The sequence below is a fragment of the Marmota monax genome, unplaced genomic scaffold (assembly GCF_021218885.2).
Source record: "Marmota monax isolate L192 unplaced genomic scaffold, Marmota_monax_Labrador192_F-V1.1 WCK01_AAM20220418_F8-fsc00038, whole genome shotgun sequence".
Taxonomy (NCBI): Eukaryota; Metazoa; Chordata; class Mammalia; order Rodentia; family Sciuridae; genus Marmota; species Marmota monax.
The window spans coordinates 5,060,195-5,074,192 of record NW_026692498.1 but is presented as its reverse complement, the minus strand read 5'-3'; the positions used below and the strand labels follow the sequence as shown (position 1 = coordinate 5,074,192).

Sequence of the window (13,998 nt, the reverse complement as noted above, 5' to 3'; positions counted from 1 at the left end):
TGGTGGGCGTTGAGTTCTGCTGCAGCAGGCTCGGGTGAAGGGTCGTGCTTGTCTCCTGTGGCTGGTCTGGATTTCCACGCTCTCCACCCTCCTCTCGGGCTGCAGTGGAAGCGACTTTCCTCAGAGAAGTCTCTGCACCCACCCCCTGTGCACCTCCGCCTGGGGGCTTCCCACGGGGACCCTAGAACAAAAAGCTCTTGGCCTGCAATCCCAATGGCTCAGGAGGCTGAGGCCGGAGGATCTCAAGTTCAAAGCCAGCCTCAGCAAAAGCGAGGTGCTGAGCAACTCAGTGAGACCCTGTCTCTAAATAAATACAAAAAAAGGGCTGGGGATGTGCCCCTGGGTTCAATCCCTGGTACCAAAAAAAACCCCTTGGCTCCCACCACCTGGGGGCTTCCTACTGCCCACAGACACCTTGGCAGGTCAGTGCCTGGGAAGCCAGCTTCTGAGGCCGACGGGGTACAGGCGGTTTATTTGGGAGGGTTCTCCCATCAATGCCTGTGGGCAGGTGGAGACACCGAGGGCTGGGATGTGGCTCAGCGGTTAAGAACCAGGTTCAATCCTTGGTACCAAAAAAAGGCGGAAGGTGAAGTCAGACGCAGTCACAGCGAGGCCCGGGCTCATCCTACGGCATCTCTGCAGCTGGAGACACCATATCAACCCACCACTGCTGAGGGCTGCCCCAGGACAGTCCTGGCCTCCCAAGGTCACCTGCAGGGGAGGAGCCCCACTGGGTGGCCGCCACACTCCAAGCAGAGGGGATGAGGGCTTGAGTGCCCTGGTGGGCGTGCACCTCGGGGCGGCCTGCCAGTGTCCACCAGAGACTCAGGGGCCTGCACATGTGGCTGCAGAGAGAAGGAAGGAGGAGCCGCCGGTCGGGGAGGTTCAGCACCGACCGTGAGGGAAAGAGCCAAGAGAGTGGGAATCCCAGAGGGAGGCAGGTAGGCCACAGACAGAATTCTGAAGCTAAAAAAGACATAATTTCCAAAATTCAAAATTCAAAAGAAGGAGTGGAAACGGTGACAGTCACCGCTGACGACCTCTGGGAGAGATTGAGACCGACTCAGAGGGCAAAATCCAATCCGAATGGAAATTGAGAAGAGGTCTGCAGGTCGCACCCCAGAGAGCCACACGGGGACGGGACAGACATGGAGCAGAGGAGCAGAGTGACTCAAGAATTGCTAAGCCCTGGCCCCGCCCTGGGGACCCTTCCATGTCCCTGTCACCTGGGCCACGCGTGCAGGGCGCCATGCCACCTCAGGAGATGGACAGCTTTGGCCGTCAGATCCCTGCCCTCCGAGAGCGGAGCCTGGGGGTCTGTTTTTTCTCCTCTGTTTTCGCCCTGTTGGCCCGGAGCCCTGGGTGCCGCCCGGCAAGGCCAGCTCTCCACAGGGGAGACCCTCCTTGTTTTTTTGTGCTGAGGATTTAATTTGGGGCACTTTTCCCTTGAGCCACATCCCAGTCCTTTTATTTTTTATCTAGAGACAGGGTCTCACTGAGTTGCTCAGGGCCTCACTAGGTTGCTGAGGCTGGCCTTGAACCTTTGGTCCTCCTGCCCCAGCCTCCGGAGTCGCTGGGATTACAGGCACGGGCCACTGCACCGGCACATTTTGGTTTTAATGTCTGGACAGTACAGGGTTTTGTGGTCTGTTCCTGTGGCCTCTTTGGCGATGCGATTCCCTCAGAGGAGTGGCAGGCTTCTGATCGTCTGTCCCTGGTCCCCTGGGTAAGTCACCACACCCAAATGCTTTCCTCAGCGGAACTCTCCCGCGTGACTCGACTCCTCTGCCCCTCACCACCACTTTCCTCTCCTCTCGCGGGGCCAGCTCCTCCGATCTTGCTGCTGAGCTGAGTTCGTGGGCCTTCTCCACTCAACCCGATTCCAGGGCTGTTTCCTGCCACGCCGTCTCTACAGCAGCTGGCCTTTCCTGCTGTCCAGGGCACATGCTTTTGACCCTTTCACACTTGCTCCAAAGGGGGCCGTATGGTCCAAGTGGGTCCCTTCTGACGCTTGGCTAAGTCGCCGAGGCTGGCATTGAACGGGCAATCCTCCTGCCTCAGCCTCCCAAGTCGCGGACATTACAGGTTGCGCCATGCCCCGCCCGGAACACTCTCACAGATCCCAAGAGCGCTCCGTTGACCATGTTAGACCTTGAGACAGAATCTCACTAGTTATTTATTCATGTAAAAGTGACAACAATAAAACAATTGCACGCTCACAGTACCAGCAATTTAGTGAGGCCCTAAGCAACTTAGCGAGACCCTGTCTCAAAGTGAAAAATAGAAAGGGCTGGGATGTGGCTCAGTGGTTAAGAACCCCTGGGTTCAATCCTCGGTAACAAAAAAAGCACTCTACCAACTGAGCTACATCCCCCGAAAAAAGAGTGTAAGGACCCAGGGACTAATACCTTTAGGGACTGGTGCTTTCTACCTCCGTATTCCTCAGGGCTGATTCTCAACTCTGGGCCAAACTCAGCCCCGAAGCCGCGCAGCACCTGCTCCCTCTCTGTGGGGCGCAGAGTTCCCACTTTGGAAGCCAGAGTCAGCCCTTTTCTTGTTTTCAGCCTCCTGCTGTCTGTTGGGGTCAGCGTGGACACTGTCACAGAGCCACCCATCCTGGGCCCTGCCCGCGGCCCTGCGGGATGTGGAGAGTGTGGGAAGGAGCAAGGTCCTCTGCCGTTGTCTCAGGAGAGAATCGGCTCCAGGTTCCCCTGTTCTTTACAGAGATCAGAAGACAGTTTTGCAACTTCAAAGGACCTGGAAAAACACTTTTCTGCCTAAAACAAACAAACAAGCAAAAAAATGATGGGCTCATTCTCAGTCCGGTCACTTCACTGTGTATTCCTCCAGAGGTCCCCTTGGCCCCACCCTTCCTTCCTTCTGGTCTTTGCGGGGGTCTCACATCCCCACGAGGTGCTCTCCCCGTGCCCCTTGCTCTGCATTTTCTTTCAGTGCCTCTCTTCTCTGAAGCGTGACCTCCATGAAGGCAGGGGTCTCTTTTGGTATTGAGAGTTCATAGGACAGTGCCTGGCACACAGTAGGTGCTCAATAAATACCGGTGGGATGAAGAAATGAATGATGGCGGCTACAGTCCAGATGTGGTTTGTCCCTGGCAAAAGTCGTGTTGGGTCTTGGTCCCCAAAAACCGTGTTGAGGGGTGTGAGGTCTTTCAGAGGCCCTCGAGGGATCCTCCTTCGCAAAGAGATTCATGCAGGTCCCAAAGAGTGGATTAGTCATCACAGGAGCGGGTGGCTCTAAAGAAGACTCAGCTTCCTTGCTTTTCTTTTGCTCTTTTTTTCACTGTGGAGTCCTTTTGCCACAATGCCTTCACCAGAGGCCTGAGCCATGCTCTTGGATCTCCAGAATGTGAGCTAAACAAACCTCTTTTCTTTATAGAGTCCCCAACCTCAGGAATTTTGTTATAGTAATAACAGAAAATGGACTAAGGCAATGAATAAATACCCGGTGAATTATAAAGAGGAAACAAGGGGTACAACTCAGTAGTAGAGCACTTGCCTAGCATGCACCAGGCCCTGGGTGTGCTCTTCAGCACCACAGGAAGGAGCAGGCGGAGGAGGAGGAGGAGGAAGGAAGGAAGTGGAAGGAAGGAGGAGGAAGGCAAGAACACTCATCCCAAATCCCCACTCTCCCAGGAGGAGCAGAGTTGGAGGTCACCCTTGGCCTGTGTAATCTGGAGTCTCAGTAAGTCTCAGCCAGGGTTTGGTGAAACGGCTGTACACGGCTATAACCTGAAAGACTCAAAACAGAGTAGGTAGTTACTTCACCAGGCCTAACACTGGAAAAGGGATGTACTGCAGTACATTCACAAGAGGAGTCGTTAAGCAGCTATCAACATTATGCCTGCCCGCCCCCCTTCTGCAGTGCTTGGAATCAAACTCAGGGCTCATGCACGCTAAGGATGTACTCTGCCACTGAGCTGTATCTGCAGCCCCCAAATGAGGCTTTTGGAGAACCACTAATCATATGGGGAAATGCTCAAGATACAATGTTAGGTTAAAAAGAAGAAGAAGAAGAGGGGCTGGGGTTGTAGCTCAGCGGCAGAGCACTTGCCTCGCACTTGTGAGGCACTGGGTTCAATCCTCAGCACCACATAAAAATAAAGAAAGTAAATATATATAAAAGAAGAAGAAGAAAATAAAAACAAGATGAAAAACTCACATACAGGGCTGTGGATGTAGCCCTGGGTAGAGTGTTTGCCTAGTGTGCAGGAGACCGTGGGTTCAATCCCCAGCTCCACAAAACAGACAAAGTTAACAAAAATGTGAAACGTCATTTACTCTTCTGTATCTCATGAGCTTTTTTTTTTTTTAAATATTGTTTATATTTAAACAATATAATACCTTTGTTTTATTTATATATTTTTAGGTGGTGCCCAGGATCAAACCCAGGGCCCCACACATGCTGGGCAAGTGCTTTACCACCGAGCCACAGCCCCGGCCCCTCTTATGAGTTTTATGTGACTGTGTCGCCTGCTTTGAATTATTAAAATAGAGTGAGAGACGTAGCTCAATGGGAGAGCCGTTGCCTAGTGTGCTAGGGGCCCTGGGTTGAATTCCCAGCACTATTTTAAAAATATACATATGTGTGTGTATGTGTGTGTGTGTGTGCATGTATGTATGTATGCACACACAAACGTGAGTTTAAAATGCAGTTAGAAAGAAGAATGGATGTGTATAAACATTGAAATAAAGTAGTTAAATTATTCGTCTTTTTTAAAAAAAAATTAGGCAGACTGACTAAATAGCCAAAAAACCCAGGATAATCGACTTATAATCAACTTTAAAAAGACACACCTAGTAGCGCATGGCCTTCTTCAGTAAAAGCAACGAGGACCCCAGGAGAACTGGTGACTCTGGGGCTGGGACAGGGGACATATAAGATAATCTTACAGAGTGACACCTTGGAGAGTCATAAGAAAATACTAGGAAGAAAAGGGCCCCCATGATGGGGGTGTCGGGGCGCAGAAGCCCACGGCGGGGCCTCTGATGACCACAGTTGGAGCAGCAGAGCACAGAGTGGACAGGACTGACCGGTGCTCAAAGCACACAGTCAACATCTGCAAGTGCAGCCTGAGGTCAGTAAGTGACTGGAGAGTAGCTAAGGGCACAGAGCAGGCCGCTCTGCCATGCAGAAGACTCTAGATCAGGAAGTAGACCCAGCCCACCCACTGCCTTGAGGGTCCTGCTCAGGACCTCCTTCCAAGGAGAGCCCCCGGGGACAGGAAAGTCTCAAGGTCACCAGCTGCCGTGATAAGTCCTGTGGACAGTACATACCCTGAACCCAAGTCCCCAGAAAGACACTTTCCTCTGTGGCCTTGTCCCCAAACCCAAGACCAGTCTGATTCCCAGAACAAAATCCTGGGAATGGAGCAGCATCCTCCAAGCTGGCTGACGGGTTGCTGTGGTCCGAATTGTCCCCCAAAGGCCCATGTTCCCCAGTGCAGCAGTATTGGAGAGGTAGCCTTTGGGAGGTGCCCCGCTGGCCTCTCGAGGGCTCCACCCTCACGAGGTCACTGCTGTTACCCAAGGGCTGGGCAGTGTCCCCCTCCCGGCACCTTCAGCAGGTGAATACACAGGTCCCCCATCCCCACAGGACACAGCAGCAAAGCGCCACTGATTACCACGGACTGAACCTGTGGGCACCTTGGCCTGAGGGGTCTCAGGCTCCAGGACCGGGGGGTAAAAGGCTGCACCTGATGAACGACGCAGCGTCAGGCGTCCCGTTACAGCCACGGAAACCGACCCAAAGGCCGCCGAAACCCCCAGGTCAAGAAGGAGACAAGTCTGAGGAACCGTCCCCATCAAGAGGGGCCTGGGAAGACAGAATGTCGGCGGGTGGCACAGGGTCCCATGCGGTGTCCTGAAACGGGAAAAGGACATCAGGTCAAGACAGAGGAAGTCCAAGTAGGAGCCACAGGCTCCAGTTAATGCTGCCTTCTCCCTCGGCAGGGCGCGTTGCGATGAGATGGTAGCAGTGGGGGGACCTCTGTATCCCAGGGGACCGCTCCAGGCTACCCGTGCAGCTGTTCTGTAAATCTGAAACTGTTCTATAATGAAAAGTTTGTTGTTGTTTTTAAACCATGCTGTCTAGATAAAGGATGAAGACTGTAGAAATACTGGAAGGGAAAGAACAGAATCGTCTCCTGTTTTGCAGCTGATATCACTAAATAGCTAGGAATCCCCAACTCAGAATAAGAAGATGACCTTTAAAACACACGACAAACCCAGCATACACAGCCTGTTTTCCAAAACCATTGTCCCGTAAAAGGAACCGGGGCTCCCCCGAGAACTGACAGGTTCCAGGGCAGGGGAATAGGAGATGACGGGGGGGGGGGCGGGGGGGGGCTTCTTGTGGCGCCAGAGGGTGCTAAAGAAAAGGGGCGGAGACACATGATAACAGGCCACCGAAGTCAAACTGAGACAACCCTTATGACCAAAGTCGGAACACCCTGAGTAACACAATCATGACAGTGTTTGATGAAAAAACACAAATAAAAATCAATATCCAGGCTGGGGTGTGAAACCAAAACAAAGACAGAATATTGGCAGATTCTCAAACTATCTCCCCTAAGATAATCAAGTAATTAAAAAGGGGGAAATGGTCACTTTACAGTGGAGACTCCAGGCAGGCAGCGTCTTGGCTTCGAGCCAGAGGCCAGCACCAGGTCATGCCATCCGCACCGCCCACCCCTGACACAGCGCATTGAGCACACACGTCATGCCCGATGTCCTCTCAGTGACGCCTAACCTTGATAAAAACGCCCCAGAAAACCCAGAGCGGGGGTATTTCACAGAACAGCTGACCAGTAGTCTTCAAAAGCAGCAAAAAATGAGCCGGGCCCAGTGGCCCACGCCTGCCCTCCCAGGGCTGGGGAGGCTGAGGCGGAAGGCTCGTGAGTTCAAAGCCAGCCTCAGCAACTTAGCGAGGCGCTAAGCAGCTCAGTGGGACCCTGTCTCTAAAACAATCATGAAATAGGGCTGGGGTGTGGCTCAGTGGTGGAGACCTCTGCTCAATCCCCAGTATGAAAGGAAGGAAGGAAGGAAGGAAGAGAAAGAAAGAAAGAAAGAAAATAAGAAAGAAAATAAGAAAATGGGGGCAGGGGAAGGGCTGACCTTGGGACGGAGGAAGCTGAGGGTGACAGTTTAACGTCTTGGGTTTGACAGCTGTTCTGTGGTTACATAAGATGGGAGCAGAGGAGGAACCTGGGTTCACAGAGGGCAGAAGGAACTCTCCAGCCTGTTTTTGTAAATCTTCTTCCCATGTCAGAATCATCTCAAAATAGAAAAAACACAGGAGACAATGGCCATTTTCAAAGTGATAAAGAGCCTCAGTAGCTGCGCTGAGGCCGAACAGGACATGTGACCGGAAAACTGCTCACCAAGGGACATCAGCAAACCTGTGGAGCGTGTCTGCCAAAAGTCTACCAGAAGCCGCAGCCATGAGAAAAGCAAGGGTTCTGTTGCAGCAGGAGACGCGGGTCCATGGCAGGCTCTGCGGTGTCCCCCGTCAGCAGGACCTACGAGCACCGTTGAGTCTTGGTCCTTCCTAAGGGAAATTAAAAAATTTGATATTATTCAATCGAAGTCCGGCAGGGCTTCTTTGGGGAAGGGACTTAGCAGGATGGTTCTAAAATTTGTCAGGAAGAGTTTAAACAGGAGGCAGGCGACTCTCTCGGACCGCTGTGTTGGAATGTGTTAAGATATTCAGCCGCGAGGATGCAAGCCGCGAGGGTGCTGGCCAAGACACAGGAACGGAGCGGAACAGAAAGGGATCAAAAGTGGCTTTTCAAGTCAGTAGGGACAAAATAGATCATTCAGTGTAGGGAGGATGACTCAATGGCCCAATTGGGAAAAAATACAATTAGATGCCTGATGTACTTCAAAATGTGGCTTGGCCCAAACAAGGTGTGAGGGTCACCAGTGAAAATTCTAGAAGTGAAGCCTGCACGGTTTTCTCAACTTTGGAGGGCGGAAGGCCTTTCTGAGGGCAGAAGGAAACGTAAACTGCAAAGAAGGCAGAAAGCAGCAGTCCAGATCAAAGGTATTAAAAAGTTAAATGCAGACTATCACGATCCACCATGCCTGGGACCAGGTGTTTTGGAATTTGAACTTTTCTTTGTATTTGGAATATTTGCATATACGTGATGAACTCTCGTGGGGATGGGTCCCAAGTCTGAACATGTTTTTTGTGTTTCATATACACCCCTACACAGGCCGAAGGTCCCTTCACAGTGCACCTGCATCTTGACTGTGACTGTCACATGAGACCAGGTGTGGAATGGTCCACCTGTGGCATCTTGCTGGCCCTCCAAAACTTTTAGATTTTGGATTTTTGGATTAAGGATGTTCAACCTGTATATATTGGAAAGGTTTTTTTGTTTTGGCAATATATGTGATGGGAGGGGGCTGGGGTTGTGGCTCAGTGGTGAGCACCTGCCTCGCACCTGTGAGCCACTGGGTTCCATCCTCAGCACCACATTAAATAAATAAATAAACAAAATAAAGATATTGTGTCCATGTATAACTAAAAATTTTTAAAAATATATATATGCATATATGATGAATGATGGCTTTATTTCTTTAACCTCTAAAGAGTTGGCTCAAGGGTTGGGCCCGGGGATCAGCGGTAGAGCGCTTGTCTCACATGTGTGGGGCACTGGGTTCTATCCTCAGCACCACATAAGTAAATAAAATAAAGGTATTGTGTCCATCTACAACTGAAAATTAAAAAAGTCTTTAACAAAGAGAGTTGGTTGAAATATTTGAGATAAAGAATACCTTAATAGAAAAATTGACAGGGGATGTCGTCTTAGTGTCCTAGTTCTGCTGTTAAAAAAAAAAAAAGCTGAGAAGAGGCCGTGTGCCATTTGCATGTCCCTGGACTCGCCTGTCATGGGTGGGAGCTGCCTGTTGGGGTGGCAAGGGGTAAGGGGGAGCATCCTCCCAGCATTCCGCCTGTTTACCAATAGGCTTGGCTGGGCTGAGGGTCCTGAGCCCTGGGGAGAGACAGGCTTGAATGACAGTAGAGATGTGCCTAAAGCTTTCCTTCCCCAAGATGTGGCAAACCTGGCCCAGGACAGGGACAGGGAGAACAGCCACCAAAGCAGCCACTAATTGGCCCTCGGCAGCCCCTGTGTGGGTTGAGGGGCTCTGGTCGTGAGTTACCATCCTTGACTGCCCAGGAGACAAACCTCGGACAAGGATTTGTGCACCACGCAGTGGGCAGAGTCCAGGTGCAAATGGCAGGTCCCCAGCTCAGCAGTGGCCCCAGGCTGTGGCCCCTGGCCAGGTACTTAGCCTCTCTGAGCACAGAATGAGTTTGTGAGAGGCCTGCGGGGCTGCATGGGTGCTCAGCGCCAGCAGAGAGCTGTAGACCGCAGGCTGAGGGCTGGCTGAGGAAGGACAGGCGCTGCCTGTGGATCACAGGGTCCCTGCCTGAGACGCTCACAGGTTAGTGGGGATCTGGGGTGGCCCGCAGAAGCACCCATGCTGAGACGTGCCAACACCGAGGTGGAAACCCAGGGGACAGGCCAGGTGGAGCCCTCAGCGGGGTGGGGCAGCAGGGCAAAGCCCTGGACGCACAGCAATGCCAAGCAGAGAGGCCCAGGGAGGGGTCAGCAGCAGGAGAGCCAGAAGTCATGCTGGGGAGGGGGTGGGGTGAGTGGGGGCAGCTGCTGGAGCAAGCTGAGAAGAGGCCACGAGGCCACACCAAAGAAGACTTGAGGAGTTGTCTACAGACGACCTGTCAGAGCCAGGCCTGGAAGCCCCTCCTCCAGGTCCATGCAGGGAAGCTGCAGCCACCGGAGGTCCCCTGCCCCGGGTGGCAGCATTTTACGCTGGCTACCTGTCACAGGTAAGCCTGGTGGCTACTCTTATTCCCAACAGAACAGATTGAAAATCAAGTTCCCCCAGGGTTAGACAACTTGCTCTAGGTCTCATGGTGGCAGGCAGTAAGGTTCCCACAGTGTCCCATGACCTGCGAGCCGGGGCCTTGCATCTTTGCAGTGCGGTGTGTGCTCTTGCTGTCTCTGGCCAGGCCCCCACCTCCCTGCCCCCGCCCACTCCCTTGCTGACAACTGAGATACTTTTGCTTAACTTCAGGAGGGACCTGCTCCCAAGGGCAGCACAGCTTGATGCTGCCCTCTCGTGGCCACACAGCACACTGCAGGCCCGAGGACCTGGAGGGGACTGTGACACCTCAGGTAGAACAGCGGGGAGGACTGGTGGGGAACAGAAGTAAGGGGTCTTCCCCTCTACCCCTTGCTCTCTGAGGGCCCTCAGTTTTCCCCTCTGTAAAACGGGCATGGATTAAGACCTTCCTGGAATGCCCATTATGTGAATTTAATAAGCAAGTCCAGGCTCATTCGTCCTCCTAGAGGAGTCACGGGCTTGACGGGCAAAGCCAGGGGACCTGTGTGGAGAAGACAGTCTTGGTGCAAAGTCCTGCGACGCCCGCTGATGAGGAGTTGGGCACAGAGCCATGCTCCCCAAGGCCCAGCCCTGGGTGCCCTTCCACTGCGTGGCCTGGGTGCCAGCCTCTGGCCAGCCCAGGGAGCCAGGCAAGTCCCCCTCACTCCTGCCAGAGTCTGGGGGCTGCTGCTGCTGCTTCTGAGACCCCAGCAGAGGGGAGGGGCCGTCCTGGAGCCTGCACAGCCAGGGCCCAGCAGAGGTGCCCCCAGCCATCGCCCCCAGATCCTCTCCCTCCTCTGCCACCTCTAGGTGAAGCTTCTCGTCCCTGACACCTCTGCTGGCCTCCCTCCCGTCACTGCTGCTGGGGATGTCCCGTCCGTATCAGGATCCCACTGGGACCTAGTGTGTCCTGCAGAGAGGTCTGGCAGGTGATGGGGCATTGAGGAGAGGATGAGGGAGACGCCCAGGTGTCTGTTTCTTCTTGTTTGTTTAAAGAAGGGAGACAGGACCAGAAGGGAGTGCTCCAGCCCAGAATTCTGAGGGGCCTGGAAGGTTCCACCTGGACCCACCTCCTGAGCGTGAGGAGGAAGAACTGTCCAGCCAGTTCCTCCAGGAGGCCGGAGCAATCCCTGATCCAATCTCACAGGCCGATGGGTAGGTACCCTCCCCGCTAAAACAGCGACCCCACCACTTCATACCTACGTTCCAAACTTGTTAAGGTTTTGCCACATTTTCCAGAAGTGTAAATATTGTAAGCATGTTGCACGTGGCCTGATGCCCCCCCCCCACGTGACCTGGTTTGGAAGTCGCTTCCTCAGAACACCCTCCGGGACCAGCAGGACTGCTCAGGCACACCTGCAGAAACGCAAGTTTTTTTTTTTTTTTTTTTAAGTTTTTTAGTTGCTGATGGACCTTTTTTGTTTACTTATTTACATGCGGTGCTGAGAATCGAACTCAGTGCCTCACACATGCTGCACCAAGCGCTCCACATTGAGCCCCAGACCCGCCCAGAACACGATGTTGTCAGCCGTTTTCTGAGCACGATTCATTGGTCAGGATATTTTCATTTCTTTGGGTCTGGAAGAATCTCTCCACTCTTTTCTTAACCGCACTGATGTGCGGAAGCAGGTTGGTGGCTCCTGAGCGGCAGGCTCTGCAGCCGTCTGCTTTACTGTCCTCTGGGGTCCTGCATGTGCTCAGGCCCCAGGGACGCCATCTCACTTCCACTGAGTGAGACTTTCCCAGTTTTAGCCCTGAATGACCCATGTCCTGGGAACCCTTCAGTGCCAAGCACATTGGGGTGGCTGGCGCCCTGATGAGCTCAGCACCCACCTTGAGAGTGTGGAGGAGAAGTGGGTGAAGGGGGAGATGGCGTGTGGCTCCAAGCCCGACAGGAGAGCAACAGGGAGCCATGGGGCACACGTTCCCTGGAGCCCGGGGAGAGAGGGGGTGATGCGTTAGCTCTGTGCCCGATAACTTCAAGGCCAAGGCTGTGACTGTGGCTGCCTGGCCGGCCATGGAACAAGATGGCCTTGCTGGGGTCAGCTGCACGCCCAGAGGATGGCCGAGGGTGTCCATAGGGATCAGACACTATGTGACATTGTCCAGAAGATCTCATGAGAGAGGGAACCAGCAATTAGAAGGAAACAGGATCGCCAGACCTACAGGGTCCGGGCACCAGACCTTGTCCCTTCTGTCCCCCACATGCCCACTCCTGTCTGGAAGAAACAGAAGCAACTGAGCCGGGGGCAGGTGCAGAGAGAGAAGAGGCTGAGCTGTCCTCCGGCACCTGGCAACCCCGTGGCAAAGCCCGGTGCCACTAGAGGAGGGGAGAACCCGGCTTTGAATAGACTGCAGAGTTGTGGATCATCAGACCTGAACTGGACGTGCAGTTCCTGAACTCAGGCCGTTCTTGGGACCAAGAGGGACCCAAGCGCTTCGCTGCACCTGAGTGAGCACAGACCCACGACGGCTGCCAGGTTTCATCCAGGTGCTGGGAACAGAGCCTCGGGCCTCCACCCCAAGGGGGCCCCTTGCATCCCGCCAAGCTCCCACCAGGGCGCCCGGCCCTCAGGGAAGGCCGGACACCCGCCACCTGCCACCATGACCAAGGTCCTGTGCAGGGGCCCACGTTAGGCCCAGTCACTCCACCCCAGTGGCCTCCATGCCTGGCCCTACCCCCACTCACTCTCTGGCCTCCTCTGCGCACCTCTGACCCTGAGCCCTGCCCTCTCCCCTCTGAACCTGGAGGCCTTGGGCTGCTGGACCTCCTTCTTCACAACTGCTCCTCCAGGACTGTGGCCTTAAATACTGCACATTCCACACTCCACGTCCTGCCCGCCCCAGCCCTGAGCCCCAGCCCTGCCTGTGCTGCTGCCCCCTGAAAGGATCTCCGCCCAGGTTCAAGGTGAGACTCCTCGTTCCACCCCAGGAGCCCAGGATCCTTCCCCTGAGCTGTGCGATACCTCAGTGGGCCCTCCAGCTGCTCCAGCCAAAAGTCCTCCCATCTTCTCTACCCTCTCGGAGACCCAGAATCCATCTGCTTCTCGCCATGGCTGTGGCTGCCACCCTGGTCACCACCACCTTGAACTGAGACCAGCATGATGGCTCCTCAGGGGCTTCTCAATGCCTCCCCAGCCCCCTGTATTCCCACATGGTAGCAGGGAGAATCTAAGACAAATCAAATCACATGGTCCCTCTGCACCTGGCCTTCCTTGACTCCCGCTGCTCTCCGACCTTGACATTCTCTGCTCCAGGGCTCCAGTGCCTCACTGTGCCTCAGGGCCTTCGAACGGCTGAAAGACTTGGGACTGCTCTTCCTTCAGGTCTGGACAGACATGGCCTTCCTAGTGGGCCTTCTCGACCTTTGACCCTCTCTCCCTGCTTTATCTATTTGTAGAGCAGTACTGCCCTCTGACCCTCTGGACCAGAGGTGGGCAGATGTTTCTATAGATGGCCAGAGAGTAAGTATTTTAAGTTCACAGGCCACAGTCTCTGCAGCTACCCCACTGGCCCTCCTAGGACGAAGACAGATGGCACTGGGCAAGTCCCTACTTCTCTGATCTTGGTTTCCTTCTCTGTGGTCGTGAGGATTAGGGCTGAGTTAGATTCCTGTGGCCATTTAAACAAATCACCGCTAATTGGGGGGCTTATGACAGCAGGAGTCTCTCTCGAGGAGCTGGAGGCCAGAAGTCGGACGGCAGGGCTTCAGCAGGCGGCCGTTTGGCTGAAAGACCCACCAGCACAATTTTAAGGGAGGAAAAGTTTATCTGAGGGCTCACGGTTTCAGAGGTCTCAGTCCACAGAAGGCCGGCTCCATCTGGGGGCTCGAGGTGAGGCAGGTCATCATGGCGGGAGAGTGTGGCAGAGGGGAGCAGCTCACAGGACGGTCAGGAAACAGAGAGGGAGACCCCACTGGACAGATACAGGTGCACACCCAAGGCCAAGCCCAGCGCCACCTCCCCAGCGCCTCCCCCACTCCAGGCACCGCCCGTGATGCCATCACAGCCCGCCACTCCTCGGAGCCTCCTTGCACGGTCTCACAGTGAGCTTTGGGGGACACCTTGCA

The 13,998-nt window shown here is 54.2% G+C and overlaps 1 long non-coding RNA gene across 2 annotated transcripts; it reads right to left on the bottom strand.

Moving 5' to 3' along the window:
• Positions 1–938: 938 nt before the first annotated feature.
• On the bottom strand, positions 939–11,288 carry LOC124092977 (uncharacterized). Of its 2 annotated transcripts, XR_006851800.2 has the most exons (4): positions 11,225–11,288; positions 7,134–7,566; positions 5,714–5,880; positions 939–3,749 (listed from the first exon to the last, which is right to left on the bottom strand). It is a non-coding gene; the product is annotated as an uncharacterized LOC124092977 (long non-coding RNA). The 2 variants fall into 2 exon arrangements; XR_009226895.1 differs by having other exon boundaries at positions 939–5,880.
• Between the last annotated feature and the right edge of the window lie 2,710 nt (positions 11,289–13,998).